The 26677-nt window shown below is 39.0% G+C and overlaps 1 protein-coding gene across 5 annotated transcripts in view; it reads left to right on the top strand.

The window, feature by feature from the left end:
- Window positions 1-26677, top strand: part of PLCL1 (phospholipase C like 1 (inactive)) — a 364459-nt gene that overhangs the window by 49875 nt on the left and 287907 nt on the right. For 3 of the 5 annotated variants that reach the window (XM_074399310.1, XM_074399311.1, XM_074399309.1), the window contains exon 1: window positions 1754-26677. This exon is cut by the window's right edge. The exons of the other annotated variants lie outside the window; for them this stretch is intronic. The gene's annotated coding sequence lies outside the window, so the exon portion shown is untranslated. Of the gene's footprint in view, window positions 1-1753 lie in introns of those variants that run through there. 5 annotated transcript variants of the gene reach the window in all.

Raw genomic sequence — 26677 nt, 5'->3', positions numbered from 1 at the left:
AATGATTTGGGAAGAATTCCCTCCTTTTGGATTGTCTGGAATAGTTTCAGAAGGAATGGTATCAGCTCCTCTCTGTATGTCTGGTAGTATTCAGCTGTGAACCCATCTGGACCTGGGCTTTTTTTGGGTGGTAGGCTCTTTATTGCTGCCTCGACTTCAGACCATGTTATTGGTCTATTCAGGGTTTCGGCTTCTTCCAGGTTTAGGCTTGGGAGGTTGCAGGTGTCCAGGAATTTATCCATTTCTTCCAGGTTTACTAGTTTATGTGCATAGAGCTGTTTGTAATAATCTCTGATGATGGTTTGGATTTCTGTGGAATCTGTGGTGATATCCCCTTTATCGTTTTTTATTGCATCAATTTGGTTATTCTCTCTTTTCTTTTTTATTAATCTGGCTAGTGGTCTATTTTGTTGATCTTTTCAAAAAACCAGCTCCTGGATTTATTGATTTTTTGAAGAGTTTTTTGTGTCTCTATTTCCTTCAGTTCTGCTCTGATCTTAGTTATTTCCTGTCTTCTGCTAGGTTTTGAGTTTTTTTGATCTTGCTCCTCTAGCTCTTTCAATTTTGATGATAGCGTGTCAATTTTCGATCTCTCCTTTCTTCTCATGTGGGCACTCATTGCTATATATTTTCCTCTAGAGACTGCTTTAAATGTGTCCCAGAGATTCTGGTATGTTGTGTCTTCGTTCTCATTGGTTTCGAAGAACATCTTTATTTCTGCCTTCATTTCATTGTTTATCCAGTCAACATTCAAGAGCAAGTTGTTCAGTTTCCATGAAGCTGTGGGGTTCTGAGTTAGTTTCTGCATTCTGAGTTCTAACTCAATTGCACTGTGGTCTGAGAGACTGTTTGTTATGATTTCTGTTCTTTTGCATTTGCTGAGGAATGATTTATTGCCAATTAGTGGTCGATTTTAGAGTAGGTGTGATGTGGTGCTGAGAAGAATGTATATTCTGTGGATTTGGGGTGGAGAGTTCTGTAAATGTCTATTAGGTTTGCTTGTTCCAGGTCTGAGTTCAGGTCCTGGATATCCTTGTTGATTTTCTGTCTGGTTGATCTGTCTAATATTGACAATGGGGTGTTAAAGTCTCCCACTATTATTGTGTGGGAGTCTAAGTCTCTTTGTAAGTCATTAAGAACTTGCCTTATGTATCTGGGTGCTCCTGTATTGGGTGCATATATATTTAGGATCGTTAGCTCTTCTTGTTGCAGTGATCCTTTTACCATTATGTAATGTCCTTCTTTGTCTCTTTTGATCTTTGTTGCTTTAAAGTCTATTTTATCAGAGATGAGAATTGCAACTCCTGCTTTTTTTTGCTCTCCATTTGCTTGGTAGATCTTCCTCCATCCCTTTATTTTGAGCCTTTGTGTATCCTTGCATGTAAGATGGGTTTCCTGGATACAGCACGCTGATGGGTTTTGGCTTTTTATCCAATTTGTCAGTCTGTGTCTTTTGATTGGGGCATTTAGTCCATTGACATTTAGGGATAGTATTGTTATGTGTGAATTTGATACTGTCATTTTGATGCTAGCTGGCTGTTTTGTTGGTTAGTTGATGCAGCTTCTTGATTGTGTTGATGCTCTTTTACCATTTGGTGAGTTTTTGGAGTGGCTGGTACTGGTTGTTCCTTTATATGTGTAGAGCCTCTTTCAGGAGTTCTTGTAGAGCAGGTTTGGTGGTGATGAAATCTCTGAGTGCTTGCTTGTTCACAAAGGATTTTATTTTTCCATCACTTATGAAGCTTAGTTTGGCTGGATAGGAGATTCTGGGTTGAAAGTTCTTTTCTTTGAGGATGTTGAATATTGGCCCCCAATCTCTTCTGGCTTGTAGGGTTTCTGCTGAGAGATCTGCTGTGAGTCTAATGGGCTTCCCTTTGTGGGTAACCCGACCTTTCTCTCTGGCTGCCCTTAGCATTTTCTCTTTCATTTCAACCCTGGTGAATCTGACGATTATGTGATTTGGGGTTGCTCTTCTTGAGGAATATCTTTGTGGTGTTCTCTGTATTTCCTGTATTTGAATATTGGTCTGCCTTGCTAGGTTGGGGAAGTTTTACTGGATAATATCCTGAAGAGTATTTTCCAGCTTGGATTCATTCTCTTCATCACATTCAGGTACACCTATCAGATGTAGATTAGGTCTTTTCACAGAGTCCCACATTTCTTGAAGATTTTGTTCATTCCTTTTTGTGCTTTTTTTCTCTGTTCTTGCCTTCTCTTTTTATTTCATTGAGTTGATCTTCGACCTCTGATATCCTTTCTTCTGCTTGGTCAATTCGGCTGTTGAAGCTTGTGCATGCTTCACGAAGTTCTCGTGTTGTGTTTTTCAGCTCCATCAATTCACTTATAATCCTGTCTATGCTGTCCATTCTCGTCAGCAGTTCGTCCAATCTTTTTTCAAGGTTCCTATTTTCTTTATGTTGGGTTAGAACATGTTCTTTTATCTCACTGTAGTTTCTTACTACCCACCTTCTGAAGTCTGATTCTGTCATTTCATCACCCTCCTTCTCCATCCAGTCTGGTTCCCTTGCTGGTGAGGAGTTGTGATCCCTTTTAGGAGGAGAGGTGTTCTGGTTTCGGGAGTTTTCATCCTTTTTGTGCTGGTTTCTTCCCATTTTTGTGGGTTTATCCACCTGTTGTCTTTGTAATTACTGTCTTTCAGATTGGGTCTCTGAGTGAGCTTCTAGTTCGTGGATGCTGAAGTTACTTCTTCTTTTTTTTTTTTTTAAGCTTTCCTTCTAACATTCTGGCCCCTCTGCTGTAGGACTGCTGAGGTCCTCTCCAGACCCTGCTTGCCTGCGGGTCACCTGCAGCAGCTGCAGAACACTAAGGGTTGCTGCCAGTTTCCTCTTCTGCTATCTTTGTCCCAGAAGGATGCTCGCCTACGGTCAGTCCGTTCTCTCCTTTATGAGGTTCGTCTTTGGATCTGTGGGGGTCAGGGAGCTACTTGAGGAGACAGTCTATTTTTTATTGGGGCTTAAGTCCTGAGTTGTGAGCTCTGTTGTTCGTTCAGAGCTGCTGGGCAGGTATGTTTAGGTCTGCTGCAGCTGAACTCATAAAGCACTTTTTGTTCCCAGGTGCTCTTTCCTAGGGAGTTGGAGCTTTATGAGTTTCCGTTGCACTACTGCCTTTTTTGATTTTTCTTTCAGGTCTGACCCGCCCAGCTAGCAGCACGCCTAGCCACTGCCTGCCCATAGGGGCTTTGCTGAGCTGCTGTGGGCTCCGCCCAGCTGCCCTGAGCTCTTTCCTGCAGTCCTGTTTATATGGGCATAGTTAGAACTGTCTGGGCAACGGTGGCCCCGCGTCTGTTATGGCGGACTCTCTCTGTTGTGGCGGGTTGCCTCGGCAACAGTGGGTTGCCTCGGCAATGGGGGCCTGCCTCTGTAGTGGTGGAGAGTCTCAGTAATGGCGGAAGCCCCTCCCCCGCCGAGTCGGACAGTCTGGGTTCAGCTGTGCGTGGTTTGAAGGGCTCAACCCAGAGGGTTTCCAATTACTGTTTTTGTTTTCGTTGTTGTTTGGGGTAGAGGGGTGGGACCAACCGAGCCTGATCACCTGGCTCCCTTACTCAGAATCTTTTCTTTTAAGTTGAATGACCCCGCGTTCCAGTCGCTTGTTGAAAAGGCGCCGGGATCTCCTGTGGTGTGACTCACTGAGTCGGCTCGAACCGCGGCGCCGGCTCCTGGCGGATTTTTTGCCTAGGAATCTCCTGGCCTGGCTCGCTATTTCAGATGAATGGGCAACTCTGCTGTCTCAGGGCTCTGCTCGCCAGCTAAGAGGGCTCCCAGACCAGTGGCTTTTGTACGGAGAACCGCAGCAACAGGGCGTGGTCACAGCAGCCGCGCGGGTGGAATCAGCCCCATGGGGGCCAGAAGAGCCACACCGGCTGGGACTGCGACGCTGGCGACCCCTCTGCCTGGGTATCTCCTGGTCTGTGGGCAATAAGAGTTCGTCTGGAAATGCGGCGTCCACTCACCCTCTGCACTTTCACTGGGAGCTGAAGTCCTGAGCTGTTCTTAGGCAGCCATCTTCCCAGCATTCCCCCAGGTATTTCTTGAAATGACTGAAGGAATTCTTAGATTAAAGGTCATCTCAATTTCCCTAGGAAGTCATTTAGACATTATAAATGATGGCTTATTCAGAAGAAGGAAAATGAGGGAGGGAGATTTCCTGTCAGTACAAGGATATTGGAGGACAGACTTCAGCATATTATTTATATATATTAGTAACTTATCCAGTTCAGCTCAAGGCACATGATAGGTGAGTGTTTTGGAGCTGTGTGTATAGGTTCTAGTAGATTAATAAACTATTCAGTCTTATGGCTGTGTTTTCAGATTTGAATTAATAAATATTTGTAGAACATCCATGGGATAAAAAAATCCAGACGAAGGCAAAAAATAACACAAGAGCTCTGAATTTCCACCCTTGAGGGGTGGCATGCAATTTATTCAGGAAAACGACAAATCAAAGATTCTACAAGTTTGACAATTAGATACTAAAATAAATATTTTACGCACACAGGCTAAGTGTGTGTAATTGAAGAGGGGTAAGGAGGGAAGAATATAGAGTATTTCTCTTATGTGGACTAGGAAGAAAGATAGGATATTTGGGTTAGATTTTTGAAAGTAGGAGAAATGAGGTAATTGGCAATGTTGTTGTCCATGAAGTGGTGAAAGCCATTGCCATGGAAGAAGAAGGCATAAAGGATCCTAGCAAGAAAAGGCAAGATTCACTGGTGTCGAGGGAGAGGGAATGAGAACGTGGTCAACCTTTTCCTGGGAATTTGAATTAGCATTCCAGGGAAAAGAATGCCAACGCCAGTGCTTCTCAGTAGTTTTTTTTTTTTTTTTTTTTTTTAATTGTTCTTTAGGTTCTGAGGTACATGTGCAGATCATGCAGAATAGTTGCATAGGTACATACATGGCAAGGTGGTTTGCTGCCTCCATCCCCCATCACCTATATCTGGCATTTCTCCCCATGTTATCCCTCCTCACACTCCCCTCCCTCTGCTGTCCCTCCTCTAGCCTCCTGCCAACAGACCCCAGTGTGTGATGCTCCTCTCCCTGTGTTCATGTGTTCTCATTGTTCTACACCCGCCTATGATGGAGAACATGTGGTGTTTGATTTTCTGTTCTTGTGTCAGTTTGCTGAGAATGATGGTTTCCAGATTCATCTATGTCCCTACAAAGGACATGAACTTGTTTTTTATGGTTTCCTAGTATTCCATGGTGTATATGTGCCACATTTTCTTTATCCATTCTATCATTGATGGACATTTGGGTTGGTTTTAGGTCTTTGTTATTGTAAACTGCTGCAGTGAACATATGCGTGCATGTGTCTTTATAATAGAATGATTTATAATCCTTTGGATATATACCCAGTAATGGGATTGCTGGGTCAAATGGAATTTCTATTTCTAGATCCTTGAGGAATTGCCACACTGTCTTCCACAATGGTTAAACAAATTTACACTCCCATCAACAGTGTAGAAGTGTTCCTATTTCTCCACATCCTCTCCAGCATCTGTTGTCTCCAGATTTTTTAATGATTGCCATTCTAACTGGCATGAGATGGCATCTCATGTGGTTTTGATTTGCATTTCTCTAATGACCAGTGCTGATGAGCATTTTTTTATATGTTTGTAGGCCTCATATATGTCTTCTTTTGAAAAGTGTCTGTTCATATCCTTTGCCCACTTTTTGATGGGGTTGCTTGTTTTTTTCTTCTAAATCTGTTTTAGTTCTTTGTAGATTCTGGATATCAGCCCTTTGTCAGATGGGTAGATTGCAAAATATTTTTCCCTTTCTGTTGGTTGCTGGTTTGCCCTAATGATTGTTTCTTTTGCTGTATGGTAACTCTGAAGTTTAATTAGATCCCATTTGTCTATTTTGGCTTTTGTTGCCATTGCTTTTGGTGTTTTAGTCATGAAGTCCTTGCCTATGCCTATGCTTTTCAGTAGTTTTTAAGCTCATGGCTCCTTTACATAAACATATATCTTTACCACTCCATTCTAAAACTCTGAATACCTTTCCTCCCCATAATATATGGGTGATTGTCTTTCTATGTATCTTCAGCCAAGATAATTTTGTTGAGCTTCACTGTCTGTAGTATATATTATGAGAAAGGATTCCCCCCAATTGTAAATTCGATTAGAATATTGTGTTAAGTTAATAACTACATACATCCCGGGGACATTCTAACATGTTCTGTGTGTATGTACTTCTTCGTTTCTCCTCCATCCTTTGAAAATCACCAAGGCTAAGTGGCATAGCCAAAAGAATAAATGAGAAAGGTGAGGTATCCTCCCCAGTGCATTTGATACTAATTGAAATTAGGGCCCACAGATTGGAAATTTAGTGAAATGGGTGAACTAAAAGAACTAAGGTCTGACCGAACAGTCTTCTCGGAGAGGAAGATGGGGATAAAAACGAATATAAAGAAAAAAAATCTTAAAGTACTGTTGTGAACTAATTTTAAGGTTCTGAACTAAACTACTAAAATAAGCTATATATATGCTTTTTCTAGTTTTTTTGTTTTGACTTCGGATAGAAAATGAAGTGTTTTGTTTTAGGTATTTGAAGGATTATGTGCCTACATGGCATTTGGTGGAGGTATTTGTTAAGTACAGGAAATAAAAGATTAGTTAATAAGAGAAAACAATCAGGACTGAAAAATTATATTTGGAAATGATTCCAAGATCATTAATAATAATATAGAGATCATTATAATCACAAAGGCAAATTATGTGTAAGAGGCTCTGTATAGAGTAGAGAACAGCTAACCAAACCCTGGGGGGATATTAATGGTAGTGGGAGAGAAACAAATATTGGGTTTCTTTCTGAGTATTAGATGACCAGAATGCAAATAATCAGGAAAATATATTTTGAAAGTTAAAATTCAGAATTATTTTGAGGAGGAATTCATTTAGATTTCAAAACACATTTATTGAGGACGTACTGTGGTAAGTTCTGGGGTTGTGAGTATAAACATGATAGAGTCCCCTAAACCTCAAGAAGCTGAAAAATATGGGCAAGGAATAAAGAACTTAAAACAATTGGGATGAAAAGTGATGGATGAGTGCCCAGTAATTTACAAAATAATTATTGTCTGACTTAATTTGGCCCAGGAAAGAAAAAGTAGTGCAAATATTTGTGGTAGGAGGGTGAGAAAGCAAAGAAGTTGCACAAATATTGTGGTTTTATAGTAAATGTTGGCAAAGTAGAGACTTATATGGATGATAGATCCTCAAGGATGTTTTATGGGTTTAATATACACGATGAAAATTCTTTAAAAAAGTATTTGAGGAATTGTGCAGCTGTATTGGTGATATTAGACTTACGGTTTCTTTTCTACATTTTATAACTATGAGGTAGTAGGCTGGGTCCTTGAATAAGTGTGTGCTCTTTGGTTTGCATGGATGGTATGTACTTGGAATTCTCAAAATAGAACTCCAGTTTATTTTCTCAGTAGTCCCAGTGAGAAAAGATATATTTCTTAAATATGGTCAGAAAGCACTTGGCGGAGGAGTGTTTGCTATAGAAACCTGTGATTGTCTGCAGGTACCAGCATAAATATGTTCCCATTCCTCAACCCAGGGGGATAATCTCATTATTAAACCTGTACAACCTTCAAGTCAGGTTATTTTTAATGTTTGTTTCAGTATTGTAAAAGCAACAAGTGAAACATGGAAAAAAATTTAACAGTATAAAAGAACATATAATAAATGCTAAGCTCCAGATCCTCAGTGCCTCTGATCATCAGCACCCCAGAGGCAAATATTGTTAACAGTTTCTAGTGGGTCTTTCACACAATAGATGCTTTTCTTTTCAGAGAGAGAATGGCTTTTATTTGACCTCTGGAAGGCATAAAGGTAACTGTAGTTTCCTTGCAATGCAGTTGGCAAATGATTTTTACCTTATTTTTCCAAAGAGACTCTGAAACATGAGTTTTGAGGAGCAGGATTAAGTACCCTGATCTAAGAGACACAGATATTTGGATTTTTATGTAGACATGTACTCACTGAAACTGAAATTTGGAGGAACTGGAATTTATTTTTTGTGTGTGTGTTTATAGAAAGTGATTTATTTAGAGAGAGAAAAAGGAGAAGGAGACAGAAAGAAACAGCTATCTCTCATGCTGAGTAGGAGAATCCAGAAAGATGGAATCCAGGAGAGGAAAGCAGCTTCCATAATGAGTGGAAGGGAATAGAGAGAGATGGAGTTTAGGAGGGGAAGACAGCCTTCCATGAGAGAGTGTGGAAGGGGACTTCAGAGGGGAAATTCAGGAGAGAGAAAGATGGCTTCCACGAAGGGAGTGTTCGTGGAAGGGGATCCAAACATGGAGTTCCTGGAGGAACTGGAATTAATAACATTTTCCCTCATGTAATTCATGGAATGTATTGCTTTGGTTCTAATTATGCGTTTATGTTATATTCTGAATAATGCAAGGGAGAATATTCAAACATTTTAGGACACCAGAACACTTTTCCCACTCTCAAGCTGTCTCCCTATTGTATTTGTGCTGAAATGCCAAGCTGCGTGTGACAGGAGAAGAGTTGGCAATATCTCTCTTAGAATAAGCTTTCACATGCAGCTTCAAACACCTTTGTGGTTTGGGTTGTATTTTGACAGTTGCTAGGTAGCTTGAGTCAGAGAGCGCAGCTGTGCAATTTAAGATGCTTTTTCCTATTCTATCCTTTAAAGAGAGCTAAATAAAATAAAACTATAATCAGACTTCTAAAATGTCAAAGGAGATCAAACTATTTAGAACCCATACAATAGAATGAAGTAGATGAATTCTGATAAAGCATATATATATTAAAGCATACCAGTGAATTTATTTCAGATAAAACTAGGTAGGCTCATTGTAAACTTATGAGCTTCTGAAATTTCTAAACTATTTCATTGAAAGGTAAAAACACTGGGTTTGGGAGCACCCAGACTTCTTGGCACAAGTGAGTGGTAGGCACTATTAACCACTGAATCCTGACATGAACATGCTGTTTACGAAGAAAAGTCAAGGAAGGAGACTAGGACTTCTGAAAAGAAAGAGTGGAAGAAAATTTAGAAATTAGCTTACTTGGTAAAATGGGAGTACTTCAGGATTAGAAATGGGCTCTTAGAAAAGGAGAGATAAAGATAGCTTATTCCTTGGCTTCCTGTTCTGAGAGTTTTCTTGTTGATTTATAGAAATGGAGACAAGGACTAGGCCAAGGTATCTTTGATGTAAATGTGGACACTCATTTGTTATGAACCCATAATAGACTGCTGTGGGAGAACATTGCGAACAAAAGAAACAGAGTCAAAACATTAACAAAAAATTTTGTGGCAAGTTATCTAAGGCAGATCCTAGAGAAGGGCTGATTGAGAAGGTAAACTAGAACAAATGGCTTTGGAGATAATAGACAAGGTCAAAATATTTCTGGGCAAGAAGGACAATCAAACCACTTAGAGGTGTTATGTTGCTGCCTGGAGACTGGTTTGGCCTGACCCAAGTGATGGTGTCTGGAGCCAGACCTTTATCAGGAGAAATGCAAGACCACAGAGATGAGACAAGTGCTACCAGCCCTGGTGAAGTAAAGAGAAGGAAAATTCCTTTCTTTAACTAGAGGGGATGGATCCTGCAGTCAACCTGTGTACTTGCAGAGCTATACGTGCCTTGTATTCTGATATGAAGTATATTTTATAGCCTTGGTGCTAAGTGAATTGACACTGAAGACTTGGTATTGAGGGAACTAAAGGGCAGATGGGGTTCTCTTCCCAAGGCTACAGTCCATAGGGTATAACTTTCTTCCCTGCTCCTTTAATCCCTGGGTGATGGTAGCAGGCACGAGAGTAACAAATGCAAGGAACAGTAGGTTTGCAGTACCTTGGTATTCTGTTATATGTATAATTGAAAGCCACAACAAAATAACAATAGAAAAGAAAATACAAGTTAGGTGACTCATGCCTGTAATCTTAGCACTTTGAGAGGCTGAGGTGGGAGGACTGCTTGAGGCCAGGAGTTTGAGACCAGTCTGGGCCACATAGAGAGACCCCATCCCTACAAAATAAAAAAGAAATTAGCAAAAGAAAAAAGGCTTTTTTGTATGTCTGTGAGGGGGAGGGGGGACATCTTAATTTTTGCCTTGAATTTTAAAGGAACATTTAAATGATTAAAATAATGATTAAAGTAATTATGAGATGTGCAGATGACATGGAATAATGGAAATTAAAAAATAAATATTGTCTTTTCTCCTCTGCTTACAAAAGCAATACAGCTCAAAGCAAGAATTTTGGAGAAACATAAAAGGAGAATGGCATTTAAAAATAACTTTTTAAAATGTTTTTATTTTTTCTTGAAATATTCAATGGTGGTAGTGGATAGAGAGTGAGAGAAAGAAACTCTTCATGGACTTTGAGGAAATCAAGAGGGATTAAAGATCGATGAAAGCAACTGAACACATCTCCTTTAGGATCTTTAGAACTAGACTTAAATCAGTATAGAAATGTCTCCCAAGAGGCAGTCTCTCTGGGGAGATTATTAAAATGAGTGTAGATTATCATTTGAGTGACTGGTTCAAGTTCTCTCAGGTACTCCTGAAGTACCACTGACTGTTGAAGCATGTTTCTGAAATTGCCTTTTAACAAATTTTCAGTGCTTCTATTAGAGGACACACACACACACACACACACACACACACACACACACACAGAGAGAGAGAGAGAGAGAGAGAGAGAGAGAGAGAGAGATGACTGCAGCCAGATGACTGCAGCCAGGAAGCCTGGCTCAGTCACCAGGTAGTGGTATGTCCTTAGGCAGGTGATTTAACCTTTCTAAGCTTTAGCAATTTCTTCATTATAGTGCAACAGGATTGAATCAGATTTTCTCCAAGGTTTCTACCTGCTCTAACCCTTTTGTTTTGAGGCACTGATCTCATTTTCTCTTCCTGTCTGTCTCACCCCACTGTTTCCCCTTGCCCCACGGTAATTAAGCCATTTCCAGTTCAGATAGTGAGCTAAGTGCTTTTTGGAACATACTAATTCAAGAAATGCACATTTTTGTCAATGATTTGAGAAAGTGTGAATCATGCGTGGAGTTCATCGTATGTGATTGCCAGAATTATCTTGACAAATATGGTGTGTGTGTGTTTGTGTGAAATAGAGAACACATGTAGGAATAAATGAGTAAGCTTATATTTCTTAGTAATATTTGGAATGAGAAAAATTAGGAGTGTTCAGTACTTGATGAAAAGGTAGATTTCATAAATAGAATAAACCTGAAGGCCATCTACACATCAGGAGAGTTATTTTATTACTTACATGTTTTTTCCCTTCCAATATTATAGAGGACAGATTATATTGTCTATACAACACCCACACCTACCTACTCCAGGTCTTCATCTTTGGAGTGGGGACCTACAGAGAATCCCTGAGTTGGTATAAAGTATATTTTAAGCTGAAGACATCTGAGATTCAAGAACACATGTTGGAGCTTCCCTTACCTGACTAAAAGCAGCAACTTGTGGGAAATGAGGCTACCATAAATCCTCTCTCCAGGAGAGTTTCAAGGCCATGAAGTCAGAAAGACTGCTTTCACCTGCATAAATAAACATTATCACAATCTTTCTTATTTACCATTTGCTCTCCTAAAAATTGATTTGCCTTTTCTAAGGAAGCCTACCTGTTTTTCCCACAGGAGCTTTCCTCCCCTTTTCCCACAAAGTTAGGTATGTAAGTCCCATATTCTAACTACCTTTGAGTTAGTCATCATTGGGCACTCCAACATGTATGTGCATTGCATATGTAAATAAACTCCTTTCTCTTGCCGTTTTATTTTGTTAGTTGAATTCACATACCTCCAGGAAATAAATCTAAGAGAGCAGTGGAAAATTTTTTCCTCCCTTACATCTGTTTTATGTGAATGCAGTTTTTGTAAACACAAAGATAGGATTTCTGGAAACTTCAGACTTTGGGAGCGGTTCTACGTACATAGAAAAAATACAACAAAAAAGTCAGTACAGATGCTTTTTAGTAATGTAAATTATTAAGCGATGATCAATCTAGAATCTGAAGAATTTTTCTATTGCACAGTGATGGGAGTATTGATTAGCTATCTGCCTGGAACAAAAGCAGTGCTCTGATTGGCTGCAGTGGTCTTTGTTTAAAGAAGGATATGAAGCGATTTGTGTTTATGGGAAGGCATGCTGCCTGAGCGACTGCATTTAATACTACTGCTCTAGGAAATGTCTGCTGCGATCCAAGTAATAAGAAGAAAGACTTTTCCAATGACACCTAAAATCTGGGTACAAGTCATAGGAAGGAGAAGAAACAAGAACTGGGGAAAGTAGTGAAAAGCTGCAGAGACAGTGGGGGAGAAAAGACATTAACTCCAGGGGGAGCAATTTCACACTCTTACCCCTCACCTGCAGGTCCTGGTATGGAAATAGACATATTAGAGGAGACCAGGAGGATAAGAAGGTATAGCCTTGGACAAAGTTCAAGGAGACTTTAAACCCCAACAAGATGAAATAGAAGAGTACTGTCATCTGGCCACATTCACTTGACTCCACCTCACCAAAACCCTGATGATTATATATGAAGAATGTGTCTCTGTACCAGTGTGAGGCCACATGATAGACAGCTTGTGGCTGGGCATTTGGATTTGCTGTTAGTAGTAAAAGGTGAATGTAGAACAATTTCCAAATAACTTTCCTCTCATATATGAATAAGAATGGTTGGCATTTGATTTTGCTGTGTGTTTGAAAGCTGCAGCAAATGCAGTGAATGAATTCAGCAATGGGCTTTGGGCATGTTTTTGATGTACCAGGTGGTGATAGTTGGAGGTAGGAGGGACTTAACAGCACGTGAAATGAGGGCAAAAATATCATTCAAGGCAATGTGCCTTTCAATTCCTGGCACCCCCTGCTGCACAGCTGCAATGTGGCAGGGTGGGGGAGGGAGCAGGGAGGATGGTGGGGAGATGGCACCGCTGTGTGCTGCAGCCTGCCCTGGCCAGCCAAACTCTGACACAGCAGCTGGAGAGTACTGATCCTGTCTCTAGATTGTCATCTGATTATGTATTGTTTTACCACCTTCATAACTGTTATCTCTTTGCTACACCTTGTAAAAAATATCTCTATGCCTGGAATGGCATGGTAGTGATTAAAAAGAGATAGGAAGCACTTAATATGCTCATTCATTTGTATTTATTATAAAGAAGGAGATGAAAGTGTGTAACTATCTTTTACTATTGCTCTCAGGATTAATATATCATATTGCTTCTTCATTTAACATTTTTACACTGACGGATTTTTCTTCAGTGTTCAAATATGTGTAGAAATGTTGATAGATGCTAGTCACTGCTAATTGATGTTATGATTCTAAGATGCTGGAAGGTTATTGGTAGCTTTGGCCAAGGTCCTTTCCTTAAACCTTTCCTATTTTGGTCCTGAGGGTGAAAATAGTCACTCTCTTTAGAAAACAGAGCTAGGCTTGAATCCCAGAGCAGCCACTAGAATATCTATATATCTACAATATATTTCAATGTCTATCTATGTACATTTTGTTTTATTATGGTAAAACATACTTAACATAAAATTAACCATTTTAGCCATTTTTAAGCATTAAGTACATTAGCACTGTGGCATTAAGTATTAGGTACATTCACATTGTTCTGCAACCACTACCATCCATCTCCAGAACTTCTTAATCTTCCCCAATTGAAACTCTATAGCCATGAAACATAAACTCCCATTTTCTCCTTTCTGCACTCCCTGGTGGCCACTATTCTACTTTCTGTCTTTATGAATTTGACTCTTTTATGTACTGCGTATAAATAGAATCATACAATATTTGTCCTTTTATGACTAGCTTATTTCACTTAGCGTAATGTCTTCAAGGCTTACTTGTGTTGTAGCAGGTATCAGAATTTCCTTCCTTTTAAATTCTGAATAATATTTGATTGTATGTATGTACCACATTTTGTTTATCCATTCATCTCATTATGGACACTTGTGTTGCTTCCACCTTTTGGCTATTGAGAATAATGTTGATATGAACACAGGTGTGCAAATATCTGTTTGAGTTCCTGCTTTCAGTTCTTTTGGGTATATTCGCCGGAAGCAAGATTGCTGGATCGATCATATGGTAATTCTAGCTTTAATATTTTGAGGAACTGTGATATCATTTCCTAGGACAAATTTCAATCTCTCTGTGCCTTGCCTTCCTTGTTTTTGAAACAGGATAATCATCCTTAACTGGAAGAGCCCTATCAGGGTTAGAGACAATGTAAAGTTCCAGCATTTCTTGCTTCTAGAGCCAGCAGCAACAAAACGTGTAGTTTCTGCCTAAATCTTGCTGTTTCTCACTTTGCCTCTGCTCTTGCTGTCTCTGTTTGTAATGCCCCTTCTTGCCTGGCTCCCTCCTATGCATCCTGTAAGACTTGTTCAAGGGCTGCCTTCTCTAGAAAGTTGTCCCTGTTTCTACCCAAGTTATTTATATTGCCCCTTTTTATGCTTTATGGCACCTCTATCACTGTACCTACCACACTGAATAGGGATTATCTCTTCATTCTTCCATCTCCTGTTTGTAGACTAATTTAATACATACTGAAATATCTAACATGTGGTCAGTGCTGGTGATTCAGTGGTAACAGACACCTACAAGATCTGTCTGCAGGGGGCTCCATCTGGACCAGTTTCTGAGGGTGTGTTCCTAAAGACCATCTATATCAGAATCCTTGGAAGCTCTGAGGACCCATGCTGGGCCTGAGAATCTGAATTTTAACATTTCCCTTGGCAATTCTTATGCATACTATTAGCCTGTGAGTTCAGAGTTTCCTTGAGGGCAGGCCCTGTGTCACTTCAACACTGTATCTTTGGCCCTGAGTGCAATTCCTGGCACAAAGCAGTTACACAAAAATATTTGTTGAAGAAGGAGGGTACTCTGAATTGAAATGGGGCTGGAATCTAGGAGTGACCAGCAATAGTATGGGGTTAGGCTTAACTCTGCCTTTTCTCAACAAGTGGAGTTGTTGATCCCTGTGTTAGATGAGGCCCTCTTTTAGCTAATATTCTGGGAGCAAGTAATTTAATAAAGCTCATAAATATTCAGGTCAATAAACTGATTCCTTCATTTAGTTTAAGGCAACTGGGGAAAGAATTTGGTTAAACCAAGAGATGGGCTAAAGGAATAGACTGTTTCTGGCATCCGTGTTTGTGACTGGGACCTGACATTAGTTTCCTTTCAGCTGACATGCTGGCCCATTCTACTCTAAGTAAATCCCATTTTCCATTTTAGCTTTGCCCTTTTTTCTGATACACTGCTATTTTTTCAGAGCTGAAGCTACTTAATCTCCACATATGGGTTCTGCCCTGCTTTAGATTTTTCTTCTAGTCCTGTTCTTAGTGACTTAGTCTGGTCATTCACAACAAATCAATCTTTGCTTAGTTTTGCCATGCCTTTGTCTGATTCTATTAATAGGCCTTTTTCTTGTTTCTTGTGACCAAAATTCTGCACTATTACTTTCTTTCCATTTTTTATGATAGCCCAGTTAGTCTGGCACTGGGCTCCTGGATTCTACAGGCTTCTTCAGAACAATCTAGTTGGTTGGGTTTTAATTTACCTGCTGTCACGTCTTTCTATAATGCTAAGAGTGTAGTTACTTAGACTTCTAGCTAACCTTACTCCTTGCCTAATGTAGCCTTGCCCATTTGATGTCCTTCACTTGTTCCAAGTCACCTCTGCACTTGGGTTAGTCTTCGTGTCCTAGCCTTCTTTAATGGGACCCATCCTACTTCAGCTGAATCCCGATTCAGACAACCAAAGACCAGACAGTGGCTAAATTTCTAATATCTGTGCTTTTAATCCACTATAGGAAAAACATCCTGGTTAACCTCTGCTTCTCAGCTAGTTGTTCAGATGTGCCATTTGAGCACCATAAAATATGTCACTTCAGAATGTTACTCACTAAGGGCATCTGTTTTAGCTTGGTCACCTCTTTTGGACTAAAACAGAATCCAGCCATATCTACAGCAAGTGTCCCCACCAAATTTTCTCTCATTGCATAAACTTTGCTTTCTAATATGATTTTGAATGGAAATTTAAGAACATATCAGGCAATTTTGATTTACTTGTCTAGCTGTGCTTTTTATTTTATTGGTCCTAGAGAAAACACACATATGCATAACATTTTGTTTCCCAGTTTAGGGAGTTCATGGACTTCTTAGAGGTCCATAGGCCCAGCCCCATAGGTCATAGTGACACTGTGACCAAACGTTCACTTCCTCTTTATAGTTGTTATATCCATCCATGCTTATCGTGAAGACAATTGATAAATGAGATAGAAGTTGAAATAGGTTAGAGGAGAATGATGTGAAAATTTCTTAGATTTATGCCATTTGGCTTAGGGTTACTACAATGATAGTTTCTAAATGTTATTTCTTTAAAAAAAATTTACCAAAAGGTACACATGCAGGAAATGAACTTGAAAAAAATCAGAAAAGCATTTATTTTTAGCAGAATGTTATTGTCAACATTTTGAAATTTATTGTATGCATGCAGTTACAAATTATATAAAAATGAGTTTTGGTTACCAACCAAACATCATATTTTACTATGGTAGGGAAGAATCAGTTGGAATTTTATTAAAATTCAGCGTGAACTATTTTACTTGGAAGTTGAAGAATTACAGCTAGCCTAGTGGTTTATCCAATGTATAAGATATGAAAAACCCTTTACAGAACATTTCATTGATTTGTTGCCAACTTAGTTTAGACAACCAAAGACCAATGTATAGATAAAGATAAAATGAACTATTATTTTGCCATTTTTTGCAATATTTGTGACTTAACATTTATTACCTACATTATTCTTCATTATCTTTATTCTGTTGTGTAAAACTACTTTTTAAAATACATTATGATGAGCCTTTTGAAGTTTTTCAAAGTGGTCTAACTTTAAGAAGATTGTGGCCGGGCGCGGTGGCTCAAGCCTGTAATCCCAGCACTTTGGGAGGCTGAGGTGGGTGGATCACAAGGTCAAGAGATCGAGACCATCCTGGTCAACATGGTGAAACCCCGTCTCTACTAAAAATACCAAAAATTAGCTGGGCATGGTGGCACGTGCCTGTAATTCCAACCACTCAGGAGGCTGAGGCAGGAGAATTGCCTGAACCCAGGAGGCGGGGGTTGCGGTGAGCCGAGATCACGTCATTGCACTCCAGCCTGGGTAACAAGAGCAAAACTCTGCCTCAAAAAAAAAAAAAAAAAAAAAAGATTGTGTATTTAGAATTCCCATACTTTAAAAATATTTATTGAGAATGAGGGGTGGGAAGAAGGAGAGGATCAGGAAGAGTAGCTAGTGGATGCTGGGCTTAATAACTGGGTGATGGGATGATCTGTGCAGCAAACCACTTTGGCACATGTTTACCTATATAACACCTGCACATCCTGCACATGTATCCCTGAACTTAAGATAAAATTTGGGAATTAAAAAAAAGAGATTGAACTTTTTTTTTTTTTTTTTTTTTTTTTAAGAAAAGATCACTCTGATAAGGAGAAAGTCAATAGATTGAGAGAACTTTACAGGTGAAGCTACCAGAAACATCCCCCAGGCAAACTATCTTAGATTGAGATCCAGAGATGGCATGTGGCCATCTCTGAACCCTTCCTGCATTCTTTTCTCTATACCAGGCTGCCTGGCATGCTTTTAAATTACCACCGGTACAACCTCTGCAAAGAGCTTCAGTTATATTCTCCAGCAGCTTAATTTTTCTCCCAAGGTTAAACCATGCACAGAAAGTTTGTTTTGCGATAGGAATAGGTACACTGAATAAACTACTGCAGTATTGCTGATCAGGGCTTCTGACCTTGAAACTGAGCTGCAAAACAAATGATCAGCTGATTGGATGATTCGTGAGGTGAAAAGCTAGGAATTCCTTGCAAACACACAGTCTATGTAAATGTTAAAACAGAAGAAATCTTGTTTCCATGTTGTAATGATTCACTAGTTTTCTAGTGAAGGTCATTTGAAAGGAGGGTGAGTGGTGAAAAGTTTAGCTGAATACAGAATCATTAATTAGAAGTTATTAAAACCTGGCTTCACTCTGGGCTTATTGTGCATAAGCAAGTTAATATATGCACTTGAAGAAACTTGATACAATAAGAGTAAATGAAAAAATGCAAAGGAAAGGGCATAAAATAGGTAGGAGAGCAAGATAGCTGCACTTAATGGTCTTGGCATTATATAACCTTGCCCATGAGGAAGTTGACATGTGGTGAAAGGGATCTGGAAAAAAAGGAAGCCAAGAGGGTCCCTGACTGAGGGCATTTGGCCTGCTGTTTCTTCATCTAATCAGAGAAATGGACAGAAAACCAGGCCCTCTTACTCACACATCATGGGGCTGTTAAAGATACCTCATGAGAGAGAAGTACTTAAAGGGGCTCTGCAGTGAGGTATGTTTTGGGATACTGAAGTAGAGGTGTTTTCAATTGATATAAATCTTGGTGTGTAGATTACAAGGTCAAAATGAATGTGTGATCTATTGGCATGTGGGTAGCCTGAGTATTGCAGAGCACATATTTTGGAAACAAAGGGACCTGAGCTCAAATCCTGACTCTTCAGTTTGCCATCCATGTGATCCCAAGGCAAGTGACAGCCACTGAATTGTAACTCCTCTTGTAAAATAAAGTAACACTAACTGTTGAAGTGTATTTCCTGTGAAATTAATGAGGCTTAGTGAATGAAGCCCTCTGAAGGGCCTGAGCCTTGTATTCACACAGCTATCTGTTTTTATTAAGCCTGTGGTCTCCATTCTGATTTCTCCTCTATCCCATTTTCCCTTATGTGGGGTGGAACTAAAGTGGCCATGGGTATTTTTGGGTTTATAATTATATGTTTACTTCCTTTGTATGTACATTTGTATTATTTTCCTATTTTTATATTATGTGTACTATTTTGCCTAATGAAAGCTTCCCAAATTGTATAAATTTCATGCCTCACAACCCCTGGGTTTGCCATGTTTATCTCATAACTTTCTTACTAAGATTGAGTAAAATAACCATGTAAAGCACTTTATCAGTTATTTATTGCCAAATAACAGCCCATCCCAAAATTTAGTAGCTTAGAACAGTAACTATTTTATTTGTTCACAATTCTGTGGATCAGCACTTCAGCCTGGGCTCTGCTTGGTGGTTCTTCTGCTTGTCTGGCCTGGGCTCACTCTTGTGGTAGCAGTCAGTTGGCAGAGAGACTGGATGGTCTAGGATGGCATCAGTCAACTGTCTGGCTGTTGTCAGGCTATCAGCTGGTTACCTTGTTTCTCCTCCATGGGGTCTCTGTAGTGGACTAGCTCATAAGTGCTCACATGGCCTTTAAATAAGGAGAGGGAGAAAGCTGCAAGGCCTCTTGAAGTCTATGCTTAGAATTCCCACAGTGCCACTTGTGCTGGATTCTATTTATCAAAGCAAGGCATAGGATTAGCCCAGATTTAAGGAGTTGAAAGTACATTTCATTGCCTGATAGAATGAGCTGTAAAGAAATATGGCTGTTTATAATCTACCACAGGCTCTGTGTCTGAAATAGGAGATCCTGAAATATGTTAGCTTTTTCGTCTTCCTCTTCCTACCTTGCTTATTTCAGCTGAGGTTAAATAAACAAGAATTGAAGAGAAGCTTCCATGAAGAAGAGAAGAACTAGACATAAATAAGGCTCCCTCAGATGTGTCTGATACTCAATTTTATAAATTATTAATCTGTTGTTTAAATTAGATTGTATTTTAAACCAACTTATACCTTTTAAAAACAAAATGCTTAAAGTTTTTATGGTGTTTTCTTTTAAAAAGTTTATAGATGAGACATTAAAATGTCTTGCCTTTTTTCAGTTTATATCTGTGAAATTGTGAAATATATACAGTGATGCACCACTTTACAACATTATGGTCAACTATGGACCACACATACAATAGTACTCCCATAAGAGTATAATGGAGCTGAAAAATTTCTATGGTCCTGTGAGTTATAGTGGTCATAAAGTCGTTATGATATGAATTGCCTTTCCTATGTTTAGATCCACACTTACTGTTGTGTTACAATTGCTATGGTACTCAGTACAGTAACATGCAGTACAGGTTTGTAGCCCAGGAGCAGTAGGCTTAGGTATATAGTCGTCTATACCATCAGTTTTGGATAAATGGATTCTATGATGTAAGCACAATGACAAAATTGCCTCACAATGAACTTTGCAGAACAGATCTCTTTTTAATTTTTTTTTAATTTAAGTTCAGGGGTATATGTGCATGTTTGTTACACAGGTAAATTCTGTCGGGGGGCAGGGTTTGTTGTACAGATTATTTTGTTACCCAGGTGTTAAGCCTAGTACCCATTAATTATTTTTCCTGATACTTTCCCTCCTCCCACCCTCCACCCTCAGATAGGCCCCAGTATCTGTTGTTCCCTCTATGTGTCCATGTGTTCTCATTATTTAGCCCTCACTTACAAGTAAGAATATGTGGCATTTGGTTTTCTATTCCTGTGTTAGTTTGCTAAGGATAATGTCTTCTAGCTCCATTAATGTTCCTGCCAAGGACATGATATCATTCTTTTTTTTTTTAATGGCTGCATAGTATTTCTTGATGGATATATACCACATTTTCTTTATCCAGTCTACTACTGATTATCATTTTGGTTAATTCCATGTCTTTGTTATTATGAATAGTCCTGCAGTGAACATATGTGTGCATGTGTCTTTATGGCAGAATGATTTATATTCCTTTGGGTGTATACCTAGTAATGGCATTGGTGGGTCAAATGGTAGTTCTGCTTTTAGTTCTTTGTGGAATCACCATACTGTTTTCCACAATGGTTGAACTAATTTATACTCCCTCCAGCAGTATATAAGCATTCCCTTTTCTCTGCAACCTCACCAGGATCTGTTATTTTTTGACTTTTTAGTAATAGCCATTCTGACTGGTGTGAGATGGTATCTCATTCTGGTTTTGATTTGCATTTCTCTAATGATTAGTGATGCTGAGCTTTTTTCATATGCATGTTGGTAGCATGTATGCCTCTTTTGAAAAGTGTCTGTCCTTTGCTCAGGTTTTAATGGGGTTGTTTCTTGTAAATTTGTTAAGTTTCTTATAGATGCTGGATATTAGACCTTTGTTAGATGTATAATTTGCAAAAATTTTCTCCCATTCTGTAGGTTGTCTGCTTACTCTGTTGATAGTTTCTTTTGCTGTGCAGAAGCTCTTTAGTTTAATTGTATCTCATTTGTCAATTTTTGCTTTTGTTGCAATTGCTTTTGGTGTCTTTGTCCTGAAATCTTTGCCCATTCCTATATCCAGAATGGTATTGCCTAGATTGGGATCTCTGTCTTAAGTGACACCTGACTATATTTGGTCTTCACCCAGTTTTCTGGTATAAAACTCCTAAAATCCTTAAAATCTCCTAAGTGATAAGAATCTTTTGTTTGCTAATGAGATGACTGCCGATTGGCAGCCCCTAGGTAGTTTCAGGATGGGGGCTAATCACAAGAAAGACCAAGGCATGCATATGTAGTTGGAACTTTCAAAGCCCTATTTCCTAACCTCTGAGAAGGAGAGAGGGGATAAAGTTTAAGTTGATCACCAATAGCCAGTATTTTAATCAATCATGCCTACATAATGAAGCTTCCATAAAAGCTTTGGATAAGCTTTCAGAGAGCTGAAGATATGAAGGTTTCTGGAAAGTGGAGCACCTAGAGAGGGCATGGAAGCTCTGTGTCAGTTCCCCCACACATTGCCCTGTCCATCTCTTATCTGTTGTTCATTAGTATCCTTTGTAATAGCCTTTTAAATACACTAGAAAATGTAACTAAGTGTTTCCCTGCGTTCTGTGAGCCACTCTAGAAAATTAGTCAAACTTGATGAGGGGATTGTGGGAACCCTGATTATAGCTGATTGGTCAGAAGCACAGGTAAAATAACCTGGGACTTACCATTGGGATCAGAATGGTGGTGGATGGAGGATAGGGAGGGGAAGTCTTGGGGACCAAGGCCTCAACCTTTAGGGTCTGAACTACCTCCAGGTAGAGAGTGTCATGATTGACTTGAATTAGAGGACACCCAGCTGATGTCTACTGCAGAACTGATTGCTTGCTTGATGTATGGGGGGAACCCCTGTCCCTACATTTGGTCACAGAATCTTTTGTGTTGACTGTTGAGTGAGAGTACAGGAGAAACTGATTTTGTTTTTTTTACTGTATTCTCAATATCAAATAAGGAATTTGCTGAAGAAAGCTTGGTTTTGGAATGAAAGTGAATAATTTAAAATACAGAAAAAGGAATGTATTTAACAGTTTGACAAAGGCTCATGGCACTCTTATTTTTCAGTTTAATGGAATTATATATATGTAATTAAGAAAACCAATAAAGCAAACTTCTAGCATTTTCCCCTTTAAGTGATAATCGTCTGCTTGTTGAGTACCGTAATTAAATTAATCCAAGTCTACAGATAGATGAGTTACATGCATGTTTACTAATTTAGATGGCATCTATAACTTTTAAAAGTCTGTTAAATGATTATGAGAATCAACCAGGTCCTCCTGGTGATGCCATGATCATAATAATCAGCATCGCAACTAAAAACAATCATTTGGAGAATTAGTTTGAAACACTGTTCTTTATATAACTGACAATAATAAATATTTTCTGATGAATGCTAACTTGATTTGATGATTATTGGAGAGCTAAGAATAATGAGTAAAAGGAGATACAGAAATAAAAGAGAAAGGAAGTACAAGCTACTACTTGTCTTTAGTTTATTTCTAGTAAAATCAGATCTATTAAGCAAGACATTTAGTTGGAAAGGACAGAAAACGTAAAATGGGAAATTATTGGTCATGTAAAGGGAGGATTAAGAGGAATACATTCCAGTACAGATGGATGTAGGGGCCTGAGGAGGTAATGAAGACCCAGTTTTTATTTCTCCATGTTTTTAGTCTCTTTCTTTTGTATTGGTGCCAGTCTCAGGGTTGATGTGGGAACAGTTTAGTTGTGATAGTTTAAACCCTGTATTCTTTTGGTTTAAGTACAGTAGAAGAGAATGGCTCCTCAGGAAAATGTCTGGGATTAGCTCTGTTTAGGACTGCTTGATCTGGTGTGAGTCATGTGTCTGTTCATCCCCAGATGAACTAGGAGGATGGAATACATTGATTGTCTCAGGCCTCTCTCCTGCTTCATTTGTTCTTCTGGAACAAAGTCAGAGACCCTCGTCCTAACCCTACAGACTGAGACTGGGGAAGAGTAGATTCTAGACAACAACAGGAAGCTTTAGAAGTAGGGTAAAGCCAAAATGGCAAGCTAAACACAGGTAGGGTCTATTAAAAATGTAACATGTAAGTTCCTGGAATATAGTAGATGCTGAATAATATGTCTTGAATTAGAGATAGTAGTTAGAAAAGGATATTTTAGGTACTTTTTCTATGGAGGCTTTTGAGCTTTTGTATATTTTGCTCTCAGAACTCTGATGGGTAAATATAGATAAGATAAATATCTCCTCTTTGCACTCTCTGATCATTTCTCAAAGTGCTTTTTTTTTATAAAAAGTTTATGTTCCCCTCACACAGTTAGTTAGCAATAATAATCTTCTGATTTTTACAGACAGAAGACACTGAATATGATGAAAAGGCTTAATGTTGTTTATAAAATTCAGTGTTGAACAAACTTAAAATGTTTTCTCCATTAAAAATTTATAAGTTGTGTTTAAAAGTACTCAAAAAAGGGCCAGGCACGGTGGCTCAAGCTTGTAATCCCAGCACTTTGGGAGGCCGAGGCGGGTGGATCACGAGGTCGAGAGATCGAGACCATCCTGGTCAACATGGTGAAACCCCGTCTCTACTAAAAATACCAAAAATTAGCTGGGCATGGTGGCACGTGCCTGTAATCCCAGCTACTCAGGAGGCTGAGGCAGGAGAATTGCCTGAACCCAGGAGGCGGAGGTTGCGGTGAGCCGAGATCGCGCCATTGCACTCCAACCTGGGTAACAAGAGCGAAACTCCGTCTCAAAAAAACAAAAAACAAAAAAAAAGTACTCAAAAAAGATAGTTATATTTGCATCCATCAGTTATATAAAATAGTCTTGTGACTATTAGTCTGATAACAGATAGATAAACGTGATCAATTGTTGCATGTTTCTGGGTAGCTGGTCATAGAACTCTTGGACACATTTAATGTATTCCTTTAAAAAAAAGAAGACATCAATGAGGCCAATAAACATATGAAAAAATGCTCATCATTACTGCTCATTAGAGAAATGCAAATCAAAACCTAACATTGAGATATCATCTCACACCAGTTAGAATGGCAATCATTAAAAAATCTGGAGACAACAGATTCTGGAGAGGATGTGGAGAATTAGGAACACTTTTACACTGTTGGTGGGAGTGTAAATTAGTTCAACCATTGTAGAAGACAGTGTGGCGATTCCTCAAGGACCTAGAAATAGAAATACCATTTGACTCAGCAATCCCATTACTGGGTATATACCCAAAGAATTATAAATTGCTCTATAATAAAGACACATGCACATGTATGTTCATTGTGACAATGTTTACAGTAGCAGAGACCTGGAACCAACCCAAATGTCCATCATCGATAGACTGGATAAAGAAAATGTGGCACATATACACCATGGAATGCTATGCACCCATAAAAAACAATGAGTTTATGTCCTTCATAGGGACATGGATGAATCTAGAAACCATCATTCTCAGCAAACTGACACAAGAACAGAAAACCAAACACCATGTGTTATCACTCATAGGCTGGTGTTGAACAATTAGAACACGTGGACACAGGAAGGGGAGCATCACACACTGTGGTCAGTAGGGGGAGGCTAGGGAAGAGACAGCAGAAGTGGGGAGGGTGGGGAGGAATAATGAGGGGAGAAATATCATATATAGCTGATGGGGAGATGAAGGCAGCAAACCACCTTACCATGTATGTACATATACAACATGTACCCCAGAACCTAAAGTACAATAAAAAAAATCAGGATGGATATTCTGATTTTTTCTGTCTGTTGGTAAAATTCAAGTCAAAGATGAATTAGCTCCTGCCAACTTGGCCTATTTAAGTAGTATAGGGGTTTTATATAATAAAATATCATAAAATTTCCTTTTATTATCATAGATTACTATATAAATAGGTGATCATCTAATCAATAGTCCAAACCAGGACATTGTTGAGAGTGACACGGGAAAATTGGATTGAGAGACCAGGCAGAATCTAGACAAATCAGGATTTGAAGTCACCCCATATATAAACAATACAACTTTTATTGCCTGTACACTTAATGTTAAATTCTCTGTATAAGGGACAATGTCAGAGGACTTTTTTATACTGCAAAGCACTTTGATAAGATAGCTGTTGGTCATGTGACTTTTTTGGTATGGCCTATTTTTCCTTTAAGAACTAATATCATCTAAAACACTCACAGATGTGATAGCATTTACAAAGTCCCACTGCTGCTTTCTGCATTTTTCTAGCAGAGTATTTAGTAGGAAGAATAATTAATTTTTTGAGTGACAGATTTAGCTCTCCAACCATGTCCCTTGTCACCTCTTAGACTAAAAGAGATCATGCCAAGTAAACTAAGAGAATAATGCCTGATAAAGATACCTTGATGGTATAATTGACAATACCTCAATAAGGCAGTGGAGGTTAGAAGAACAATGAGAGGTCTTCTACTGTCCCCTGCCTCCTTGGCTCTGCCAATTTCAGTATATCACATGGAAGTTATTTTTCTGTTATTCTCGCCCCTCTAGGCGGCATTTAAGATTTGAGTATCATGGTAACAGAGGGCCAGAGAATGAAGGCAACAAATCTCATATCAACTGTTTCATTTTGTTTTTTTGTTTCTCTATGTTATCTGTTTATTTTTTAAGGAATGGACTCCCTTTGTTAAGTATAATTTCTGTTCTATAATAGTAGTTTAATAATTGAATTCATATTTCAATAGCATCTTTTTTTAACACAGGGTCTCACTTTGTCACCTGGACTGGCGTGAGTGACACAATCACAGCTCACTGCAGCCTCAACTTCCTGGGCTTAAGCAAACTTCCCACTTCGGCTTCCCGAGTAGCTGGGACTACAGGAGTGTGCTACCATGCCTGGCTAATTGTTTTGTAGAGATCGGGTTTGCCATGTTGTTCAGGCTGGTCTTGAACTCTTGGGGTCAAGCATTCTGCCCTCCTCAGCCTCCCAAAGTACTGGGATTACAGGCATGAGCCACTGTGCCTGGCTAATTTTACTCTTTTAAAAAATCTTACTTCAACTGGACACATTTTTATAAACTATAAAAACATTAAAAATCAGCAGTTACAGAAACAGTTAAGAATTTCCTTGTGAAAGCACTGTTCACTCAGTCTTTATCTTCCAAGTGACTTGAATGCTCTTAATACTAATTGCACCTTGGTATAAGCTACTTGATATTAAACCCTTTTATTTAAAGTTGGTTTTGAGCCTGCTGTATAGAGATCCTCTAATTCTGTGTAGTGACTTGTACTCTAGTGCCCAATTAGTGTGTGAATCAAGGTAATTAGCAACAAATCATCTTTTTATAATTGAAGAATCTATGGTAGTACAAGATAAGTGACCTACTGAGAGACAGAGTTCAGAATAAAAGAGAAAGTTTCAGTCATTTAATGAAGTGCTCTGCTGGGAGAACT

This window comes from Saimiri boliviensis, chromosome 5 (assembly GCF_048565385.1).
Source record: "Saimiri boliviensis isolate mSaiBol1 chromosome 5, mSaiBol1.pri, whole genome shotgun sequence".
Classification (NCBI taxonomy): Eukaryota; Metazoa; Chordata; class Mammalia; order Primates; family Cebidae; genus Saimiri; species Saimiri boliviensis.
The sequence above is the reverse complement of the archived record's forward strand: the minus strand, read 5'-3'. Positions and strand labels throughout refer to the sequence as shown.